The sequence below is a fragment of the Aquarana catesbeiana genome, linkage group LG07 (assembly GCF_042186555.1).
Source record: "Aquarana catesbeiana isolate 2022-GZ linkage group LG07, ASM4218655v1, whole genome shotgun sequence".
NCBI lineage: Eukaryota > Metazoa > Chordata > Amphibia > Anura > Ranidae > Aquarana > Aquarana catesbeiana.
The window spans coordinates 155,366,277-155,388,158 of record NC_133330.1 but is presented as its reverse complement, the minus strand read 5'-3'; positions in this window follow the sequence as shown (position 1 = coordinate 155,388,158).

Genomic DNA, 21,882 nt, shown 5'->3' with positions numbered 1-21,882 from the left:
GAACTGGTATAAGTGGTGAGTTAAAAACCAGAGTTAGAGTGAACAAGTCTTGCTTTTTGTTTGCTGGGTTGCATTTTTGGGGCTTTTCCTTTTAGTTTTTCAATCACCTTTTTCTGTCACTTTTTAAATAGCTTTTTTTTTCTCTGGTTCCTTCAGGCTATCAATTAACGGGGGTGGTTATTTGCTCACAGGTGCCTATATAACTGTGTGTAGGACTCATTCTGAGCCTGCTCAGTCTGAGGCTGTGGAACTCTGTGTAAGTGGAACTGGTATAAGTGGTGAGTTAAAAACCAGAGTTAGAGTTAATAAGTCTTGCTTTTTGTTTGCTGGGTTGCATTTTTGGGGCTTTTCCTTTTAGTTTTTCAATCACCTTTTTCTGTCACTTTTTAAATAGCTTTTTTTTTATCTGGTTCCTTCAGGCTATCAATTAAGGGGGGTGGTTAATTGCTCACAGGTGCTTATATAACTGTGTGTAGGACTCATTCTGAGCCTGCTCAGTCTGAGGCTGTGGAACTCTGTGTAAGTGGAACTGGTATAAGTGGTGAGTTAAAAACCAGAGTTAGAGTGAAGAAGTCTTGCTTTTTGTTTGCTGGGTTGCATTTTTTGGGGCTTTTCCTTTTAGTTTTTCAATCATCTTTTTCTGTCACTTTTTAAATAGCTTTTTTTTTTCTCTGGTTCCGTCAGGCTATCAATTAACGGGGTTGGTTAATTGCTCACAGGTGCCTATATAACTGTGTGTAGGACTAATTCTGAGCCTGCTCAGTCTGAGGCTGTGGAACTCTGTGTAAGTGGAACTGGTATAAGTGGTGAGTTAAAAACCAGCGTTAGAGTGAACAAGTCTTGCTTTTTGTATGCTGGGTTGCATTTTTGGGGCTTTTCCTTTTAGTTTTTCAATCACCTTTTTCTGTCACTTTTTAAATAGCTTTTTTTTCTCTCTCGTTCCTTCAGGCTATCAATTAAGGGGGGTGGTTAATTGCTCACAGGTGCCTATATAACTGTGTGTAGGACTCATTCTGAGCCTGCTCAGTCTGAGGCTGTGGATCTTTGTGTAAGTGGAACTGGTATAAGTGGTGAGTTAAAAACCAGAGTTAGAGTGAACAAGTCTTGCTTTTTGTTTGCTGGGTTGCATTTTTGGGGCTTTTCCTTTTAGTTTTTCAATCACCTTTTTCTGTCACTTTTTAAATAGCTTTTTTTTTCTCTGGTTCCTTCAGGCTATCAATTAACGGGGGTGGTTATTTGCTCACAGGTGCCTATATAACTGTGTGTAGGACTAATTCTGAGCCTGCTCAGTCTGAGGCTGTGGAACTCTGTGTAAGTGGAACTGGTATAAGTGGTGAGTTAAAAACCAGAGTTAGAGTGAAAAAGTCTTGCTTTTTGTTTGCTGGGTTGCATTTTGGGGGCTTTTCCTTTTAGTTTTTCAATCAATTTTTTCTGTCACTTTTTAAATAGCTTTTTTTTTTCTCTTGCTCCTTCAGCCTATCAATTAAGTGGGGTGGTTAATTGCTCACAGGTGCCTATATAACTGTGTGTAGGACTCATTCTGAGCCTGCTAAGTCTGAGGCTGTGGAACTCTGTGTAAGTGGAACTGGTATAAGTGGTGAGTTAAAAACCAGCGTTAGAGTGAACAAGTCTTGCTTTTTGTTTGCTGGGTTACATTTTTGGGGCTTTTCCTTTCAGTTTTTCAATCACCTTTTTCGGTCACTTTTTAAATAGCTTTTTTTTTATCTGGTTCCTTCAGGCTATCAATTAAGGGGGGTGGTTAATTGCTCACAGGTGCCTATATAACTGTGTGTAGGACTCATTCTGAGCCTGCTCAGTCTGAGGCTGTGGAACTCTGTGTAAGTGGAACTGGTATAAGTGGTGAGTTAAAAACCAGAGTTAGAGTGAACAAGTCTTGCTTTTTGTTTGCTGGGTTGCATTTTTGTGGCTTTTCCTTTTAGTTTTTCAATCACCTTTTTCTGTCACTTTTTAAATAGCTTTTTTTTTCTCTGGTTCCTTCAGGCTATCAATTAACGGGGGTGGTTAATTGCTCACAGGTGCCTATATAACTGTGTGTAGGACTCTTTCTGAGCCTGCTCAGTCTGAGGCTGTGGAACTCTGTGTAAGTGGAACTGGTATAAGTGGTGAGTTAAAAACCAGCGTTAGAGTGAACAAGTCTTGCTTTTTGTTTGCTGGGTTGCATTTTTGTGGCTTTTCCTTTTAGTTTTTCAATCACCTTTTTCTGTCACTTTTTAAATAGCTTTTTTTTTTCTCTGGTTCCTTCAGGCTATCAATTAAGGGGGGTGGTTAATTGCTCACAGGTGCCTATATAACTGTGTGTAGGACTCATTCTGAGCCTGCTCAGTCTGAGGCTGTGGAACTTTGTGTAAGTGGAACTGGTATAAGTGGTGAGTTAAAAACCAGAGTTAGAGTGAACAAGTCTTGCTTTTTGTTTGCTGGGTTGCATTTTTGGGGCTTTTCCTTTTAGTTTTTCAATCACCTTTTTCTGTCACTTTTTAAATAGCTTTTTTTTTCTCTGGTTCCTTCAGGCTATCAATTAACGGGGGTGGTTATTTGCTCACAGGTGCCTATATAACTGTGTGTAGGACTCATTCTGAGCCTGCTCAGTCTGAGGCTGTGGAACTCTGTGTAAGTGGAACTGGTATAAGTGGTGAGTTAAAAACCAGAGTTAGAGTTAACAAGTCTTGCTTTTTGTTTGCTGGGTTGCATTTTTGGGGCTTTTCCTTTTAGTTTTTCAATCACCTTTTTCTGTCACTTTTTAAATAGCTTTTTTTTTATCTGGTTCCTTCAGGCTATCAATTAAGGGGGGGTGGTTAATTGCTCACAGGTGCTTATATAACTGTGTGTAGGACTCATTCTGAGCCTGCTCAGTCTGAGGCTGTGGAACTCTGTGTAAGTGGAACTGGTATAAGTGGTGAGTTAAAAACCAGAGTTAGAGTGAAGAAGTCTTGCTTTTTGTTTGCTGGGTTGCATTTTTTGGGGCTTTTCCTTTTAGTTTTTCAATCACATTTTTCTGTCACTTTTTAAATAGCTTTTTTTTTCTCTGGTTCCGTCAGGCTATCAATTAACGGGGGTGGTTAATTGCTCACAGGTGCCTATATAACTGTGTTTAGGACTAATTCTGAGCCTGCTCAGTCTGAAGCTGTGGAACTCTGTGTAAGTGGAACTGGTATAAGTGGTGAGTTAAAAACCAGAGTTAGAGTGAACAAGTCTTGCTTTTTGTTTGCTGGGTTGCATTTTGGGGGCTTTTCCTTTTAGTTTTTCAATCACCTTTTTCTGTCACTTTTTAAATAGCTTTTTTTTTTCTCTTGCTCCTTCAGCCTATCAATTAACTGGGGTGGTTGATTGCTCACAGGTGCCTATATAACTGTGTGTAGGACTCATTCTGAGCATGCTAAGTCTGAGGCTGTGGAACTCTGTGTAAGTGGAACTGGTATAAGTGGTGAGTTAAAAACCAGCGTTAGAGTGAACAAGTCTTGCTTTTTGTTTGCTGGGTTGCATTTTTGGGGCTTTTCCTTTCAGTTTTTCAATCACCTTTTTCGGTCACTTTTTAAATAGCTTTTTTTTTCTCTGGCTCCTTCAGGCTATCAATTAAGGGGGGTGGTTAATTGCTCACAGGTGCCTATATAACTGTGTGTAGGACTCATTCTGAGCCTGCTCAGTCTGAGGCTGTGGAACTTTGTGTAAGTGGAACTGGTATAAGTGGTGAGTTAAAAACCAGAGTTAGAGTGAACAAGTCTTGCTTTTTGTTTGCTGGGTTGCATTTTTGGGGCTTTTCCTTTTAGTTTTTCAATCACCTTTTTCTGTCACTTTTTAAATAGCTTTTTTTTTCTCTGGTTCCTTCAGGCTATCAATTAACGGGGGTGGTTAATTGCTCACAGGTGCCTATATAACTGTGTGTAGGACTCATTCTGAGCCTGCTCAGTCTGAGGCTGTGGAACTCTGTGTAAGTGGAACTGGTATAAGTGGTGAGTTAAAAACCAGAGTTAGAGTTAACAAGTCTTGCTTTTTGTTTGCTGGGTTGCATTTTTGGGGCTTTTCCTTTTAGTTTTTCAATCACCTTTTTCTGTCACTTTTTAAATAGCTTTTTTTTTATCTGGTTCCTTCAGGCTATCAATTAAGGGAGGGTGGTTAATTGCTCACAGGTGCCTATATAACTGTGTGTAGGACTCATTCTTAGCCTGCTCAGTCTGAGGCTGTGAAACTCTGTGTAAGTGGAACTGGTATAAGTGGTGAGTTAAAAACCAGAGTTAGAGTGAACAAGTCTTGCTTTTTGTTTGCTGGGTTGCATTTTTGTGGCTTTTCCTTTTAGTTTTTCAATCACCTTTTTCTGTCACTTTTTAAATAGCTTTTTTTTTCTCTGGTTCCTTCAGGCTATCATTTAACGGGGGTGGTTAATTGCTCACAGGTGCCTATATAACTGTGTGTAGGACTCATTCTGAGCCTGCTCAGTCTGAGGCTGTGGAACTCTGTGTAAGTGGAACTGGTATAAGTGGTGAGTTAAAAACCAGCGTTAGAGTGAACAAGTCTTGCTTTTTGTAAGCTGGGTTGCATTTTTGGGGCTTTTCCTTTTAGTTTTTCAATCACCTTTTTCTGTCACTTTTTAAATAGCTTTTTTTTTCTCTGGTTCCTTCAGGCTATCAATTAACGGGGGTGGTTAATTGCTCACAGGTGCCTATATAACTGTGTGTAGGACTCATTCTGAGCCTGCTCAGTCTGAGGCTGTGGAACTCTGTGTAAGTGGAACTGGTATAAGTGGTGAGTTAAAAACCAGTGTTAGAGTGAACAAGTCTTGCTTTTTGTTTGCTGGGTTGCATTTTTGGGGCTTTTCCTTTTAGTTTTTCAATCACCTTTTTCTGTCACTTTTTAAATAGCTTTTTTTTTCTCTGGTTCCTTCAGGCTATCAATTAAGGGGGTGGTTAATTGCTCACAGGTGCCTATATAACTGTGTGTAGGACTCATTCTGAGCCTGCTCAGTCTGAGGCTGTGGAACTCTGTGTAAGTGGAACTGGTATAAGTGGTGAGTTAAAAACCAGCGTTAGAGTGAACAAGTCTTGCTTTTTGTAAGCTGGGTTGCATTTTTGGGGCTTTTCCTTTTAGTTTTTCAATCACCTTTTTCTGTCACTTTTTAAATAGCTTTTTTTTTCTCTGGTTCCTTCAGGCTATCAATTAACGGGGGTGGTTAATTGCTCACAGGTGCCTATATAACTGTGTGTAGGACTCATTCTGAGCCTGCTCAGTCTGAGGCTGTGGAACTCTGTGTAAGTGGAACTGGTATAAGTGGTGAGTTAAAAACCAGAGTTAGAGTTAACAAGTCTTGCTTTTTGTTTGCTGGGTTGCATTTTTGGGGCTTTTCCTTTTAGTTTTTCAATCACCTTTTTCTGTCACTTTTTAAATAGCTTTTTTTTTATCTGGTTCCTTCAATCTATCAATTAAGGGAGGGTGGTTAATTGCTCACAGGTGCCTATATAACTGTGTGTAGGACTCATTCTTAGCCTGCTCAGTCTGAGGCTGTGAAACTCTGTGTAAGTGGAACTGGTATAAGTGGTGAGTTAAAAACCAGAGTTAGAGTGAACAAGTCTTGCTTTTTGTTTGCTGGGTTGCATTTTTGTGGCTTTTCCTTTTAGTTTTTCAATCACCTTTTTCTGTCACTTTTTAAATAGCTTTTTTTTTCTCTGGTTCCTTCAGGCTATCATTTAACGGGGGTGGTTAATTGCTCACAGGTGCCTATATAACTGCGTGTAGGACTCATTCTGAGCCTGCTCAGTCTGAGGCTGTGGAACTCTGTGTAAGTGGAACTGGTATAAGTGGTGAGTTAAAAACCAGCGTTAGAGTGAACAAGTCTTGCTTTTTGTAAGCTGGGTTGCATTTTTGGGGCTTTTCCTTTTAGTTTTTCAATCACCTTTTTCTGTCACTTTTTAAATAGCTTTTTTTTTTCTCTGGTTCCTTCAGGCTATCAATTAAGGGGGGTGGTTAATTGCTCACAGGTGCCTATATAACTGTGTGTAGGACTCATTCTGAGCCTGCTCAGTCTGAGGCTGTGGAACTTTGTGTAAGTGGAACTGGTATAAGTGGTGAGTTAAAAACCAGAGTTAGAGTGAACAAGTCTTGCTTTTTGTTTGCTGGGTTGCATTTTTGGGGCTTTTCCTTTTAGTTTTTCAATCACCTTTTTCTGTCACTTTTTAAATAGCTTTTTTTTTCTTGGTTCCTTCAGACTATCAATTAACGGGGGTGGTTAATTGCTCACAGGTGCCTATATAACTGTGTGTAGGACTCATTCTGAGCCTGCTCAGTCTGAGGCTGTGGAACTCTGTGTAAGTGGAACTGGTATAAGTGATGAGTTAAAAACCAGCGTTAGAGTGAACAAGTCTTGCTTTTTGTTTGCTGGGTTGCATTTTTGGGGCTTTTCCTTTTAGTTTTTCAATCACCTTTTTCTGTCACTTTTTAAATAGCTTTTTTTTTCTCTGGTTCCTTCAGGCTATCATTTAACGGGGGTGGTTAATTGCTCACAGGTGCCTATATAACTGCGTGTAGGACTCATTCTGAGCCTGCTCAGTCTGAGGCTGTGGAACTCTGTGTAAGTGGAACTGGTATAAGTGGTGAGTTAAAAACCAGCGTTAGAGTGAACAAGTCTTGCTTTTTGTAAGCTGGGTTGCATTTTTGGGGCTTTTCCTTTTAGTTTTTCAATCACCTTTTTCTGTCACTTTTTAAATAGCTTTTTTTTTTCTCTGGTTCCTTCAGGCTATCAATTAAGGGGGGTGGTTAATTGCTCACAGGTGCCTATATAACTGTGTGTAGGACTCATTCTGAGCCTGCTCAGTCTGAGGCTGTGGAACTTTGTGTAAGTGGAACTGGTATAAGTGGTGAGTTAAAAACCAGAGTTAGAGTGAACAAGTCTTGCTTTTTGTTTGCTGGGTTGCATTTTTGGGGCTTTTCCTTTTAGTTTTTCAATCACCTTTTTCTGTCACTTTTTAAATAGCTTTTTTTTTCTTGGTTCCTTCAGGCTATCAATTAACGGGGGTGGTTAATTGCTCACAGGTGCCTATATAACTGTGTGTAGGACTCATTCTGAGCCTCCTCAGTCTGAGGCTGTGGAACTCTGTGTAAGTGGAACTGGTATAAGTGATGAGTTAAAAACCAGCGTTAGAGTGAACAAGTCTTGCTTTTTGTTTGCTGGGTTGCATTTTTGGGGCTTTTCCTTTTAGTTTTTCAATCACCTTTTTCTGTCACTTTTTAAATAGCTTTTTTTTTTCTCTGGTTCCTTCAGGCTATCAATTAAGGGGGGTGGTTAATTGCTCACAGGTGCCTATATAACTGTGTGTAGGACTCATTCTGAGCCTGCTCAGTCTGAGGCTGTGGAACTTTGTGTAAGTGGAACTGGTATAAGTGGTGAGTTAAAAACCAGAGTTAGAGTGAACAAGTCTTGCTTTTTGTTTGCTGGGTTGCATTTTTGGGGCTTTTCCTTTTAGTTTTTCAATCACCTTTTTCTGTCACTTTTTAAATAGCTTTTTTTTTCTCTGGTTCCTTCAGGCTATCAATTAACGGGGGTGGTTATTTGCTCACAGGTGCCTATATAACTGTGTGTAGGACTCATTCTGAGCCTGCTCAGTCTGAGGCTGTGGAACTCTGTGTAAGTGGAACTGGTATAAGTGGTGAGTTAAAAACCAGAGTTAGAGTTAACAAGTCTTGATTTTTGTTTGCTGGGTTGCATTTTTGGGGATTTTCCTTTTAGTTTTTCAATCACCTTTTTCTGTCACTTTTTAAATAGCTTTTTTTTATCTGGTTCCGTCAGGCTATCAATTAAGGGGGGGTGGTTAATTGCTCACAGGTGCTTATATAACTGTGTGTAGGACTCATTCTGAGCCTGCTCAGTCTGAGGCTGTGGAACTCTGTGTAAGTGGAACTGGTATAAGTGGTGAGTTAAAAACCAGAGTTAGAGTGAAGAAGTCTTGCTTTTTGTTTGCTGGGTTGCATTTTTTGGGGCTTTTCCTTTTAGTTTTTCAATCACATTTTTCTGTCACTTTTTAAATAGCTTTTTTTTTCTCTGGTTCCGTCAGGCTATCAATTAACGGGGGTGGTTAATTGCTCACAGGTGCCTATATAACTGTGTGTAGGACTAATTCTGAGCCTGCTCAGTCTGAGGCTGTGGAACTCTGTGTAAGTGGAACTTGTATAAGTGGTGAGTTAAAAACCAGAGTTAGAGTGAACAAGTCTTGCTTTTTGTTTGCTGGGTTGCATTTTGGGGGCTTTTCCTTTTAGTTTTTCAATCCCCTTTTTCTGTCACTTTTTAAATAGCTTTTTTTTTCTCTTGCTCCTTCAGCCTATCAATTAACTGGGGTGGTTGATTGCTCACAGGTGCCTATATAACTGTGTGTAGGACTCATTCTGAGCATGCTAAGTCTGAGGCTGTGGAACTCTGTGTAAGTGGAACTGGTATAAGTGGTGAGTTAAAAACCAGCGTTAGAGTGAACAAGTCTTGCTTTTTGTTTGCTGGGTTGCATTTTTGGGGCTTTTCCTTTCAGTTTTTCAATCACCTTTTTCGGTCACTTTTTAAATAGCTTTTTTTTTTCTCTGGTTCCTTCAGGCTATCAATTAAGGGGGGTGGTTAATTGCTCACAGGTGCCTATATAACTGTGTGTAGGACTCATTCTGAGCCTGCTCAGTCTGAGGCTGTGGAACTTTGTGTAAGTGGAACTGGTATAAGTGGTGAGTTAAAAACCAGAGTTAGAGTGAACAAGTCTTGCTTTTTGTTTGCTGGGTTGCATTTTTGGGGCTTTTCCTTTTAGTTTTTCAATCACCTTTTTCTGTCACTTTTTAAATAGCTTTTTTTTTCTCTGGTTCCTTCAGGCTATCAATTAACGGGGGTGGTTAATTGCTCACAGGTGCCTATATAACTGTGTGTAGGACTCATTCTGAGCCTGCTCAGTCTGAGGCTGTGGAACTCTGTGTAAGTGGAACTGGTATAAGTGGTGAGTTAAAAACCAGCGTTAGAGTGAACAAGTCTTGCTTTTTGTTTGCTGGGTTGCATTTTTGTGGCTTTTCCTTTTAGTTTTTCAATCACCTTTTTCTGTCACTTTTTAAATAGCTTTTTTTTTTCTCTGGTTCCTTCAGGCTATCAATTAAGGGGGGTGGTTAAATGCTCACAGGTGCCTATATAACTGTGTGTAGGACTCATTCTGAGCCTGCTCAGTCTGAGGCTGTGGAACTTTGTGGAAGTGGAACTGGTATAAGTGGTGAGTTAAAAACCAGAGTTAGAGTGAACAAGTCTTGCTTTTTGTTTGCTGGGTTGCATTTTTGGGGCTTTTCCTTTTAGTTTTTCAATCACCTTTTTCTGTCACTTTTTAAATAGCTTTTTTTTTCTCTGGTTCCTTCAGGCTATCAATTAACGGGGGTGGTTATTTGCTCACAGGTGCCTATATAACTGTGTGTAGGACTCATTCTGAGCCTGCTCAGTCTGAGGCTGTGGAACTCTGTGTAAGTGGAACTGGTATAAGTGGTGAGTTAAAAACCAGAGTTAGAGTTAACAAGTCTTGCTTTTTGTTTGCTGGGTTGCATTTTTGGGGCTTTTCCTTTTAGTTTTTCAATCACCTTTTTCTGTCACTTTTTAAATAGCTTTTTTTTTATCTGGTTCCTTCAGGCTATCAATTAAGGGGGGTGGTTAATTGCTCACAGGTGCTTATATAACTGTGTTTAGGACTAATTCTGAGCCTGCTCAGTCTGAGGCTGTGGAACTCTGTATAAGTGGAACTGGTATAAGTGGTGAGTTAAAAACCAGAGTTAGAGTGAACAAGTCTTGCTTTTTGTTTGCTGGGTTGCATTTTGGGGGCTTTTCCTTTTAGTTTTTCAATCACCTTTTTCTGTCACTTTTTAAATAGCTTTTTTTTTCTCTTGCTCCTTCAGCCTATCAATTAACTGGGGTGGTTGATTGCTCACAGGTGCCTATATAACTGTGTGTAGGACTCATTCTGAGCATGCTAAGTCTGAGGCTGTGGAACTCTGTGTAAGTGGAACTGGTATAAGTGGTGAGTTAAAAACCAGCATTAGAGTGAACAAGTCTTGCTTTTTGTTTGCTGGGTTGCATTTTTGGGGCTTTTCCTTTCAGTTTTTCAATCACCTTTTTCGGTCACTTTTTAAATAGCTTTTTTTTCTCTGGCTCCTTCAGGCTATCAATTAAGGGGGGTGGTTAATTGCTCACAGGTGCCTATATAACTGTGTGTAGGACTCATTCTGAGCCTGCTCAGTCTGAGGCTGTGGAACTTTGTGTAAGTGGAACTGGTATAAGTGGTGAGTTAAAAACCAGAGTTAGAGTGAACAAGTCTTGCTTTTTGTTTGCTGGGTTGCATTTTTGGGGCTTTTCCTTTTAGTTTTTCAATCACCTTTTTCTGTCACTTTTTAAATAGCTTTTTTTTTCTCTGGTTCCTTCAGGCTATCAATTAACGGGGGTGGTTAATTGCTCACAGGTGCCTATATAACTGTGTGTAGGACTCATTCTGAGCCTGCTCAGTCTGAGGCTGTGGAACTCTGTGTAAGTGGAACTGGTATAAGTGGTGAGTTAAAAACCAGAGTTAGAGTTAACAAGTCTTGCTTTTTGTTTGCTGGGTTGCATTTTTGGGGCTTTTCCTTTTAGTTTTTCAATCACCTTTTTCTGTCACTTTTTAAATAGCTTTTTTTTTATCTGGTTCCTTCAGGCTATCAATTAAGGGAGGGTGGTTAATTGCTCACAGGTGCCTATATAACTGTGTGTAGGACTCATTCTGAGCCTGCTCAGTCTGAGGCTGTGGAACTTTGTGTAAGTGGAACTGGTATAAGTGGTGAGTTAAAAACCAGAGTTAGAGTGAACAAGTCTTGCTTTTTGTTTGCTGGGTTGCATTTTTGGGGCTTTTCCTTTTAGTTTTTCAATCACCTTTTTCTGTCACTTTTTAAATAGCTTTTTTTTTCTCTGGTTCCTTCAGGCTATCAATTAACGGGGGTGGTTATTTGCTCACAGGTGCCTATATTACTGTGTGTAGGACTCATTCTGAGCCTGCTCAGTCTGAGGCTGTGGAACTCTGTGTAAGTGGAACTGGTATAAGTGGTGAGTTAAAAACCAGAGTTAGAGTTAACAAGTCTTGCTTTTTGTTTGCTGGGTGCATTTTTGGGGCTTTTCCTTTTAGTTTTTCAATCACCTTTTTCTGTCACTTTTTAAATAGCTTTTTTTTTATCTGGTTCCTTCAGGCTATCAATTAAGGGTGGTGGTTAATTGCTCACAGGTGTCTATATAACTGTGTGTAGGACTCATTCTGAGCCTGCTCAGTCTGAGGTTGTGGAACTTTGTGTAAGTGGAACTGGTATAAGTGGTGAGTTAAAAACCAGAGTTAGAGTGAACAAGTCTTGCTTTTTGTTTGCTGGGTTGCATTTTTGGGGCTTTTCCTTTTAGTTTTTCAATCACCTTTTTCTGTCACTTTTTAAATAGCTTTTTTTTTCTCTGGTTCCTTCAGGCTATCAATTAACGGGGGTGGTTAATTGCTCACAGGTGCCTATATAACTGTGTGTAGGACTCATTCTGAGCCTGCTCAGTCTGAGGCTTTGGAACTCTGTGTAAGTGGAAATGGTATAAGTGGTGAGTTAAAAAGCAGCGTTAGAGTGAACAAGTCTTGCTTTTTGTTTGCTGGGTTGCATTTTTGGGGCTTTTCCTTTTAGTTTTTCAATCACCTTTTTCTGTCACTTTTTAAATAGCTTTTTTTTTATCTGGTTCCTTCAGGCTATCAATTAACGGGGGTGGTTATTTGCTCACAGGTGCCTATATTACTGTGTGTAGGACTCATTCTGAGCCTGCTCAGTCTGAGGCTGTGGAACTCTGTGTAAGTGGAACTGGTATAAGTGGTGAGTTAAAAACCAGAGTTAGAGTTAACAAGTCTTGCTTTTTGTTTGCTGGGTTGCATTTTTGTGGCTTTTCCTTTTAGTTTTTCAATCACCTTTTTCTGTCACTTTTTAAATAGCTTTTTTTTTCTCTGGTTCCTTCAGGCTATCAATTAACGGGGGTGGTTAATTGCTCACAGGTGCCTATATAACTGTGTGTAGGACTCTTTCTGAGCCTGCTCAGTCTGAGGCTGTGGAACTCTGTGTAAGTGGAACTGGTATAAGTGGTGAGTTAAAAACCAGCGTTAGAGTGAACAAGTCTTGCTTTTTGTTTGCTGGGTTGCATTTTTGTGGCTTTTCCTTTTAGTTTTTCAATCACCTTTTTCTGTCACTTTTTAAATAGCTTTTTTTTTTCTCTGGTTCCTTCAGGCTATCAATTAAGGGGGGTGGTTAATTGCTCACAGGTGCCTATATAACTGTGTGTAGGACTCATTCTGAGCCTGCTCAGTCTGAGGCTGTGGAACTTTGTGTAAGTGGAACTGGTATAAGTGGTGAGTTAAAAACCAGAGTTAGAGTGAACAAGTCTTGCTTTTTGTTTGCTGGGTTGCATTTTTGGGGCTTTTCCTTTTAGTTTTTCAATCACCTTTTTCTGTCACTTTTTAAATAGCTTTTTTTTTCTCTGGTTCCTTCAGGCTATCAATTAACGGGGGTGGTTATTTGCTCACAGGTGCCTATATAACTGTGTGTAGGACTCATTCTGAGCCTGCTCAGTCTGAGGCTGTGGAACTCTGTGTAAGTGGAACTGGTATAAGTGGTGAGTTAAAAACCAGAGTTAGAGTGAACAAGTCTTGCTTTTTGTTTGCTGGGTTGCATTTTGGGGGCTTTTCCTTTTAGTTTTTCAATCACCTTTTTCTGTCACTTTTTAAATAGCTTTTTTTTTTCTCTTGCTCCTTCAGCCTATCAATTAACTGGGGTGGTTGATTGCTCACAGGTGCCTATATAACTGTGTGTAGGACTCATTCTGAGCATGCTAAGTCTGAGGCTGTGGAACTCTGTGTAAGTGGAACTGGTATAAGTGGTGAGTTAAAAACCAGCGTTAGAGTGAACAAGTCTTGCTTTTTGTTTGCTGGGTTGCATTTTTGGGGCTTTTCCTTTCAGTTTTTCAATCACCTTTTTCGGTCACTTTTTAAATAGCTTTTTTTTTCTCTGGCTCCTTCAGGCTATCAATTAAGGGGGGTGGTTAATTGCTCACAGGTGCCTATATAACTGTGTGTAGGACTCATTCTGAGCCTGCTCAGTCTGAGGCTGTGGAACTTTGTGTAAGTGGAACTGGTATAAGTGGTGAGTTAAAAACCAGAGTTAGAGTGAACAAGTCTTGCTTTTTGTTTGCTGGGTTGCATTTTTGGGGCTTTTCCTTTTAGTTTTTCAATCACCTTTTTCTGTCACTTTTTAAATAGCTTTTTTTTTCTCTGGTTCCTTCAGGCTATCAATTAACGGGGGTGGTTAATTGCTCACAGGTGCCTATATAACTGTGTGTAGGACTCATTCTGAGCCTGCTCAGTCTGAGGCTGTGGAACTCTGTGTAAGTGGAACTGGTATAAGTGGTGAGTTAAAAACCAGAGTTAGAGTTAACAAGTCTTGCTTTTTGTTTGCTGGGTTGCATTTTTGGGGCTTTTCCTTTTAGTTTTTCAATCACCTTTTTCTGTCACTTTTTAAATAGCTTTTTTTTTATCTGGTTCCTTCAGGCTATCAATTAAGGGAGGGTGGTTAATTGCTCACAGGTGCCTATATAACTGTGTGTAGGACTCATTCTTAGCCTGCTCAGTCTGAGGCTGTGAAACTCTGTGTAAGTGGAACTGGTATAAGTGGTGAGTTAAAAACCAGAGTTAGAGTGAACAAGTCTTGCTTTTTGTTTGCTGGGTTGCATTTTTGTGGCTTTTCCTTTTAGTTTTTCAATCACCTTTTTCTGTCACTTTTTAAATAGCTTTTTTTTTCTCTGGTTCCTTCAGGCTATCATTTAACGGGGGTGGTTAATTGCTCACAGGTGCCTATATAACTGTGTGTAGGACTCATTCTGAGCCTGCTCAGTCTGAGGCTGTGGAACTCTGTGTAAGTGGAACTGGAATAAGTGGTGAGTTAAAAACCAGCGTTAGAGTGAACAAGTCTTGCTTTTTGTAAGCTGGGTTGCATTTTTGGGGCTTTTCCTTTTAGTTTTTCAATCACCTTTTTCTGTCACTTTTTAAATAGCTTTTTTTTTCTCTGGTTCCTTCAGGCTATCAATTAACGGGGGTGGTTAATTGCTCACAGGTGCCTATATAACTGTGTGTAGGACTCATTCTGAGCCTGCTCAGTCTGAGGCTGTGGAACTCTGTGTAAGTGGAACTGGTATAAGTGGTGAGTTAAAAACCAGCGTTAGAGTGAACAAGTCTTGCTTTTTGTTTGCTGGGTTGCATTTTTGGGGCTTTTCCTTTTAGTTTTTCAATCACCTTTTTCTGTCACTTTTTAAATAGCTTTTTTTTTCTCTGGTTCCTTCAGGCTATCAATTAAGGGGGTGGTTAATTGCTCACAGGTGCCTATATAACTGTGTGTAGGACTCATTCTGAGCCTGCTCAGTCTGAGGCTGTGGAACTCTGTGTAAGTGGAACTGGTATAAGTGGTGAGTTAAAAACCAGCGTTAGAGTGAACAAGTCTTGCTTTTTGTTTGCTGGGTTGCATTTTTGGGGCTTTTCCTTTTAGTTTTTCAATCACCTTTTTCTGTCACTTTTTAAATAGCTTTTTTTTTCTCTGGTTCCTTCAGGCTATCAATTAACGGGGGTGGTTAATTGCTCACAGGTGCCTATATAACTGTGTGTAGGACTCATTCTGAGCCTGCTCAGTCTGAGGCTGTGGAACTCTGTGTAAGTGGAACTGGTATAAGTGGTGAGTTAAAAACCAGAGTTAGAGTTAACAAGTCTTGCTTTTTGTTTGCTGGGTTGCATTTTTGGGGCTTTTCCTTTTAGTTTTTCAATCACCTTTTTCTGTCACTTTTTAAATAGCTTTTTTTTTATCTGGTTCCTTCAGGCTATCAATTAAGGGAGGGTGGTTAATTGCTCACAGGTGCCTATATAACTGTGTGTAGGACTCATTCTTAGCCTGCTCAGTCTGAGGCTGTGAAACTCTGTGTAAGTGGAACTGGTATAAGTGGTGAGTTAAAAACCAGAGTTAGAGTGAACAAGTCTTGCTTTTTGTTTGCTGGGTTGCATTTTTGTGGCTTTTCCTTTTAGTTTTTCAATCACCTTTTTCTGTCACTTTTTAAATAGCTTTTTTTTTCTCTGGTTCCTTCAGGCTATCATTTAACGGGGGTGGTTAATTGCTCACAGGTGCCTATATAACTGCGTGTAGGACTCATTCTGAGCCTGCTCAGTCTGAGGCTGTGGAACTCTGTGTAAGTGGAACTGGTATAAGTGGTGAGTTAAAAACCAGCGTTAGAGTGAACAAGTCTTGCTTTTTGTAAGCTGGGTTGCATTTTTGGGGCTTTTCCTTTTAGTTTTTCAATCACCTTTTTCTGTCACTTTTTAAATAGCTTTTTTTTTTCTCTGGTTCCTTCAGGCTATCAATTAAGGGGGGTGGTTAATTGCTCACAGGTGCCTATATAACTGTGTGTAGGACTCATTCTGAGCCTGCTCAGTCTGAGGCTGTGGAACTTTGTGTAAGTGGAACTGGTATAAGTGGTGAGTTAAAAACCAGAGTTAGAGTGAACAAGTCTTGCTTTTTGTTTGCTGGGTTGCATTTTTGGGGCTTTTCCTTTTAGTTTTTCAATCACCTTTTTCTGTCACTTTTTAAATAGCTTTTTTTTTCTTGGTTCCTTCAGGCTATCAATTAACGGGGGTGGTTAATTGCTCACAGGTGCCTATATAACTGTGTGTAGGACTCATTCTGAGCCTGCTCAGTCTGAGGCTGTGGAACTCTGTGTAAGTGGAACTGGTATAAGTGATGAGTTAAAAACCAGCGTTAGAGTGAACAAGTCTTGCTTTTTGTTTGCTGGGTTGCATTTTTGGGGCTTTTCCTTTTAGTTTTTCAATCACCTTTTTCTGTCACTTTTTAAATAGCTTTTTTTTTCTCTGGTTCCTTCAGGCTATCATTTAACGGGGGTGGTTAATTGCTCACAGGTGCCTATATAACTGCGTGTAGGACTCATTCTGAGCCTGCTCAGTCTGAGGCTGTGGAACTCTGTGTAAGTGGAACTGGTATAAGTGGTGAGTTAAAAACCAGCGTTAGAGTGAACAAGTCTTGCTTTTTGTAAGCTGGGTTGCATTTTTGGGGCTTTTCCTTTTAGTTTTTCAATCACCTTTTTCTGTCACTTTTTAAATAGCTTTTTTTTTTCTCTGGTTCCTTCAGGCTATCAATTAAGGGGGGTGGTTAATTGCTCACAGGTGCCTATATAACTGTGTGTAGGACTCATTCTGAGCCTGCTCAGTCTGAGGCTGTGGAACTTTGTGTAAGTGGAACTGGTATAAGTGGTGAGTTAAAAACCAGAGTTAGAGTGAACAAGTCTTGCTTTTTGTTTGCTGGGTTGCATTTTTGGGGCTTTTCCTTTTAGTTTTTCAATCACCTTTTTCTGTCACTTTTTAAATAGCTTTTTTTTTCTTGGTTCCTTCAGGCTATCAATTAACGGGGGTGGTTAATTGCTCACAGGTGCCTATATAACTGTGTGTAGGACTCATTCTGAGCCTGCTCAGTCTGAGGCTGTGGAACTCTGTGTAAGTGGAACTGGTATAAGTGATGAGTTAAAAACCAGCGTTAGAGTGAACAAGTCTTGCTTTTTGTTTGCTGGGTTGCATTTTTGGGGCTTTTCCTTTTAGTTTTTCAATCACCTTTTTCTGTCACTTTTTAAATAGCTTTTTTTTTTCTCTGGTTCCTTCAGGCTATCAATTAAGGGGGGTGGTTAATTGCTCACAGGTGCCTATATAACTGTGTGTAGGACTCATTCTGAGCCTGCTCAGTCTGAGGCTGTGGAACTTTGTGTAAGTGGAACTGGTATAAGTGGTGAGTTAAAAACCAGAGTTAGAGTGAACAAGTCTTGCTTTTTGTTTGCTGGGTTGCATTTTTGGGGCTTTTCCTTTTAGTTTTTCAATCACCTTTTTCTGTCACTTTTTAAATAGCTTTTTTTTTCTCTGGTTCCTTCAGGCTATCAATTAACGGGGGTGGTTATTTGCTCACAGGTGCCTATATAACTGTGTGTAGGACTCATTCTGAGCCTGCTCAGTCTGAGGCTGTGGAACTCTGTGTAAGTGGAACTGGTATAAGTGGTGAGTTAAAAACCAGAGTTAGAGTTAACAAGTCTTGCTTTTTGTTTGCTGGGTTGCATTTTTGGGGATTTTCCTTTTAGTTTTTCAATCACCTTTTTCTGTCACTTTTTAAATAGCTTTTTTTTATCTGGTTCCGTCAGGCTATCAATTAAGGGGGGGTGGTTAATTGCTCACAGGTGCTTATATAACTGTGTGTAGGACTCATTCTGAGCCTGCTCAGTCTGAGGCTGTGGAACTCTGTGTAAGTGGAACTGGTATAAGTGGTGAGTTAAAAACCAGAGTTAGAGTGAAGAAGTCTTGCTTTTTGTTTGCTGGGTTGCATTTTTTGGGGCTTTTCCTTTTAGTTTTTCAATCACATTTTTCTGTCACTTTTTAAATAGCTTTTTTTTTCTCTGGTTCCGTCAGGCTATCAATTAACGGGGGTGGTTAATTGCTCACAGGTGCCTATATAACTGTGTGTAGGACTAATTCTGAGCCTGCTCAGTCTGAGGCTGTGGAACTCTGTGTAAGTGGAACTTGTATAAGTGGTGAGTTAAAAACCAGAGTTAGAGTGAACAAGTCTTGCTTTTTGTTTGCTGGGTTGCATTTTGGGGGCTTTTCCTTTTAGTTTTTCAATCACCTTTTTCTGTCACTTTTTAAATAGCTTTTTTTTTCTCTTGCTCCTTCAGCCTATCAATTAACTGGGGTGGTTGATTGCTCACAGGTGCCTATATAACTGTGTGTAGGACTCATTCTGAGCATGCTAAGTCTGAGGCTGTGGAACTCTGTGTAAGTGGAACTGGTATAAGTGGTGAGTTAAAAACCAGCGTTAGAGTGAACAAGTCTTGCTTTTTGTTTGCTGGGTTGCATTTTTGGGGCTTTTCCTTTCAGTTTTTCAATCACCTTTTTCGGTCACTTTTTAAATAGCTTTTTTTTTTCTCTGGTTCCTTCAGGCTATCAATTAAGGGGGGTGGTTAATTGCTCACAGGTGCCTATATAACTGTGTGTAGGACTCATTCTGAGCCTGCTCAGTCTGAGGCTGTGGAACTTTGTGTAAGTGGAACTGGTATAAGTGGTGAGTTAAAAACCAGAGTTAGAGTGAACAAGTCTTGCTTTTTGTTTGCTGGGTTGCATTTTTGGGGCTTTTCCTTTTAGTTTTTCAATCACCTTTTTCTGTCACTTTTTAAATAGCTTTTTTTTTCTCTGGTTCCTTCAGGCTATCAATTAACGGGGGTGGTTAATTGCTCACAGGTGCCTATATAACTGTGTGTAGGACTCATTCTGAGCCTGCTCAGTCTGAGGCTGTGGAACTCTGTGTAAGTGGAACTGGTATAAGTGGTGAGTTAAAAACCAGCGTTAGAGTGAACAAGTCTTGCTTTTTGTTTGCTGGGTTGCATTTTTGTGGCTTTTCCTTTTAGTTTTTCAATCACCTTTTTCTGTCACTTTTTAAATAGCTTTTTTTTTTCTCTGGTTCCTTCAGGCTATCAATTAAGGGGGGTGGTTAAATGCTCACAGGTGCCTATATAACTGTGTGTAGGACTCATTCTGAGCCTGCTCAGTCTGAGGCTGTGGAACTTTGTGGAAGTGGAACTGGTATAAGTGGTGAGTTAAAAACCAGAGTTAGAGTGAACAAGTCTTGCTTTTTGTTTGCTGGGTTGCATTTTTGGGGCTTTTCCTTTTAGTTTTTCAATCACCTTTTTCTGTCACTTTTTAAATAGCTTTTTTTTTCTCTGGTTCCTTCAGGCTATCAATTAACGGGGGTGGTTATTTGCTCACAGGTGCCTATATAACTGTGTGTAGGACTCATTCTGAGCCTGCTCAGTCTGAGGCTGTGGAACTCTGTGTAAGTGGAACTGGTATAAGTGGTGAGTTAAAAACCAGAGTTAGAGTTAACAAGTCTTGCTTTTTGTTTGCTGGGTTGCATTTTTGGGGCTTTTCCTTTTAGTTTTTCAATCACCTTTTTCTGTCACTTTTTAAATAGCTTTTTTTTTATCTGGTTCCTTCAGGCTATCAATTAAGGGGGGTGGTTAATTGCTCACAGGTGCTTATATAACTGTGTTTAGGACTAATTCTGAGCCTGCTCAGTCTGAGGCTGTGGAACTCTGTATAAGTGGAACTGGTATAAGTGGTGAGTTAAAAACCAGAGTTAGAGTGAACAAGTCTTGCTTTTTGTTTGCTGGGTTGCATTTTGGGGGCTTTTCCTTTTAGTTTTTCAATCACCTTTTTCTGTCACTTTTTAAATAGCTTTTTTTTTCTCTTGCTCCTTCAGCCTATCAATTAACTGGGGTGGTTGATTGCTCACAGGTGCCTATATAACTGTGTGTAGGACTCATTCTGAGCATGCTAAGTCTGAGGCTGTGGAACTCTGTGTAAGTGGAACTGGTATAAGTGGTGAGTTAAAAACCAGCATTAGAGTGAACAAGTCTTGCCTTTTGTTTGCTGGGTTGCATTTTTGGGGCTTTTCCTTTCAGTTTTTCAATCACCTTTTTCGGTCACTTTTTAAATAGCTTTTTTTTCTCTGGCTCCTTCAGGCTATCAATTAAGGGGGGTGGTTAATTGCTCACAGGTGCCTATATAACTGTGTGTAGGACTCATTCTGAGCCTGCTCAGTCTGAGGCTGTGGAACTTTGTGTAAGTGGAACTGGTATAAGTGGTGAGTTAAAAACCAGAGTTAGAGTGAACAAGTCTTGCTTTTTGTTTGCTGGGTTGCATTTTTGGGGCTTTTCCTTTTAGTTTTTCAATCACCTTTTTCTGTCACTTTTTAAATAGCTTTTTTTTTCTCTGGTTCCTTCAGGCTATCAATTAACGGGGGTGGTTAATTGCTCACAGGTGCCTATATAACTGTGTGTAGGACTCATTCTGAGCCTGCTCAGTCTGAGGCTGTGGAACTCTGTGTAAGTGGAAATGGTATAAGTGGTGAGTTAAAAAGCAGCGTTAGAGTGAACAAGTCTTGCTTTTTGTTTGCTGGGTTGCATTTTTGGGGCTTTTCCTTTTAGTTTTTCAATCACCTTTTTCTGTCACTTTTTAAATAGCTTTTTTTTTTCTCTGGTTCCTTCAGGCTATCAATTAAGGGGGGTGGTTAATTGCTCACAGGTGCCTATATATCTGTGTGTAGGACTCATTCTGAGCCTGCTCAGTCTGAGGCTGTGGAACTTTGTGTAAGTGGAACTGGTATAAGTGGTGAGTTAAAAACCAGAGTTAGAGTTAACAAGTCTTGCTTTTTGTTTGCTGGGTTGCATTTTTGGGGCTTTTCCTTTTAGTTTTTCAATCACCTTTTTCTGTCACTTTTTAAATAGCTTTTTTTTTCTCTGGTTCCTTCAGGCTATCAATTAACGGGGGTGGTTATTTGCTCACAGGTGCCTATATTACTGTGTGTAGGACTCATTCTGAGCCTGCTCAGTCTGAGGCTGTGGAACTCTGTGTAAGTGGAACTGGTATAAGTGGTGAGTTAAAAACCAGAGTTAGAGTTAACAAGTCTTGCTTTTTGTTTGCTGGGTTGCATTTTTGGGGCTTTTCCTTTTAGTTTTTCAATCACCTTTTTCTGTCACTTTTTAAATAGCTTTTTTTTTATCTGGTTCCTTCAGGCTATCAATTAAGGGTGGTGGTTAATTGCTCACAGGTGTCTATATAACTGTGTGTAGGACTCATTCTGAGCCTGCTCAGTCTGAGGTTGTGGAACTTTGTGTAAGTGGAACTCGTATAAGTGGTGAGTTAAAAACCAGAGTTAGAGTGAACAAGTCTTGCTTTTTGTTTGCTGGGTTGCATTTTTGGGGCTTTTCCTTTTAGTTTTTCAATCACCTTTTTCTGTCACTTTTTAAATAGCTTTTTTTTTCTCTGGTTCCTTCAGGCTATCAATTAACGGGGGTGGTTAATTGCTCACAGGTGCCTATATAACTGTGTGTAGGACTCATTCTGAGCCTGCTCAGTCTGAGGCTTTGGAACTCTGTGTAAGTGGAAATGGTATAAGTGGTGAGTTAAAAAGCAGCGTTAGAGTGAACAAGTCTTGCTTTTTGTTTGCTGGGTTGCATTTTTGGGGCTTTTCCTTTTAGTTTTTCAATCACCTTTTTCTATCACTTTTTAAATAGCTTTTTTTTTTCTCTGGTTCCTTCAGGCTATCAATTAAGGGGGGTGGTTAATTGCTCACAGGTGCCTATATATCTGTGTGTAGGACTCATTCTGAGCCTGCTCAGTCTGAGGCTGTGGAACTTTGTGTAAGTGGAACTGGTATAAGTGGTGAGTTAAAAACCAGAGTTAGAGTGAACAAGTCTTGCTTTTTGTTTGCTGGGTTGCATTTTTGGGGCTTTTCCTTTTAGTTTTTCAATCACCTTTTTCTGTCACTTTTTAAATAGCTTTTTTTTTCTCTGGTTCCTTCAGGCTATCAATTAACGGGGGTGGTTATTTGCTCACAGGTGCCTATATTACTGTGTGTAGGACTCATTCTGAGCCTGCTCAGTCTGAGGCTGTGGAACTCTGTGTAAGTGGAACTGGTATAAGTGGTGAGTTAAAAACCAGAGTTAGAGTTAACAAGTCTTGCTTTTTGTTTGCTGGGTTGCATTTTTGGGGCTTTTCCTTTTAGTTTTTCAATCACCTTTTTCTGTCACTTTTTAAATAGCTTTTTTTTTATCTGGTTTCTTCAGGCTATCAATTAAGGGGGTGGTTAATTGCTCACAGGTGCTTATATAACTGTGTGTAGGACTCATTCATAGCCTGCTCAGTCTGAGGCTGTGGAACTCTGTGTAAGTGGAACTGGTATAAGTGGTGAGTTAAAAACCAGAGT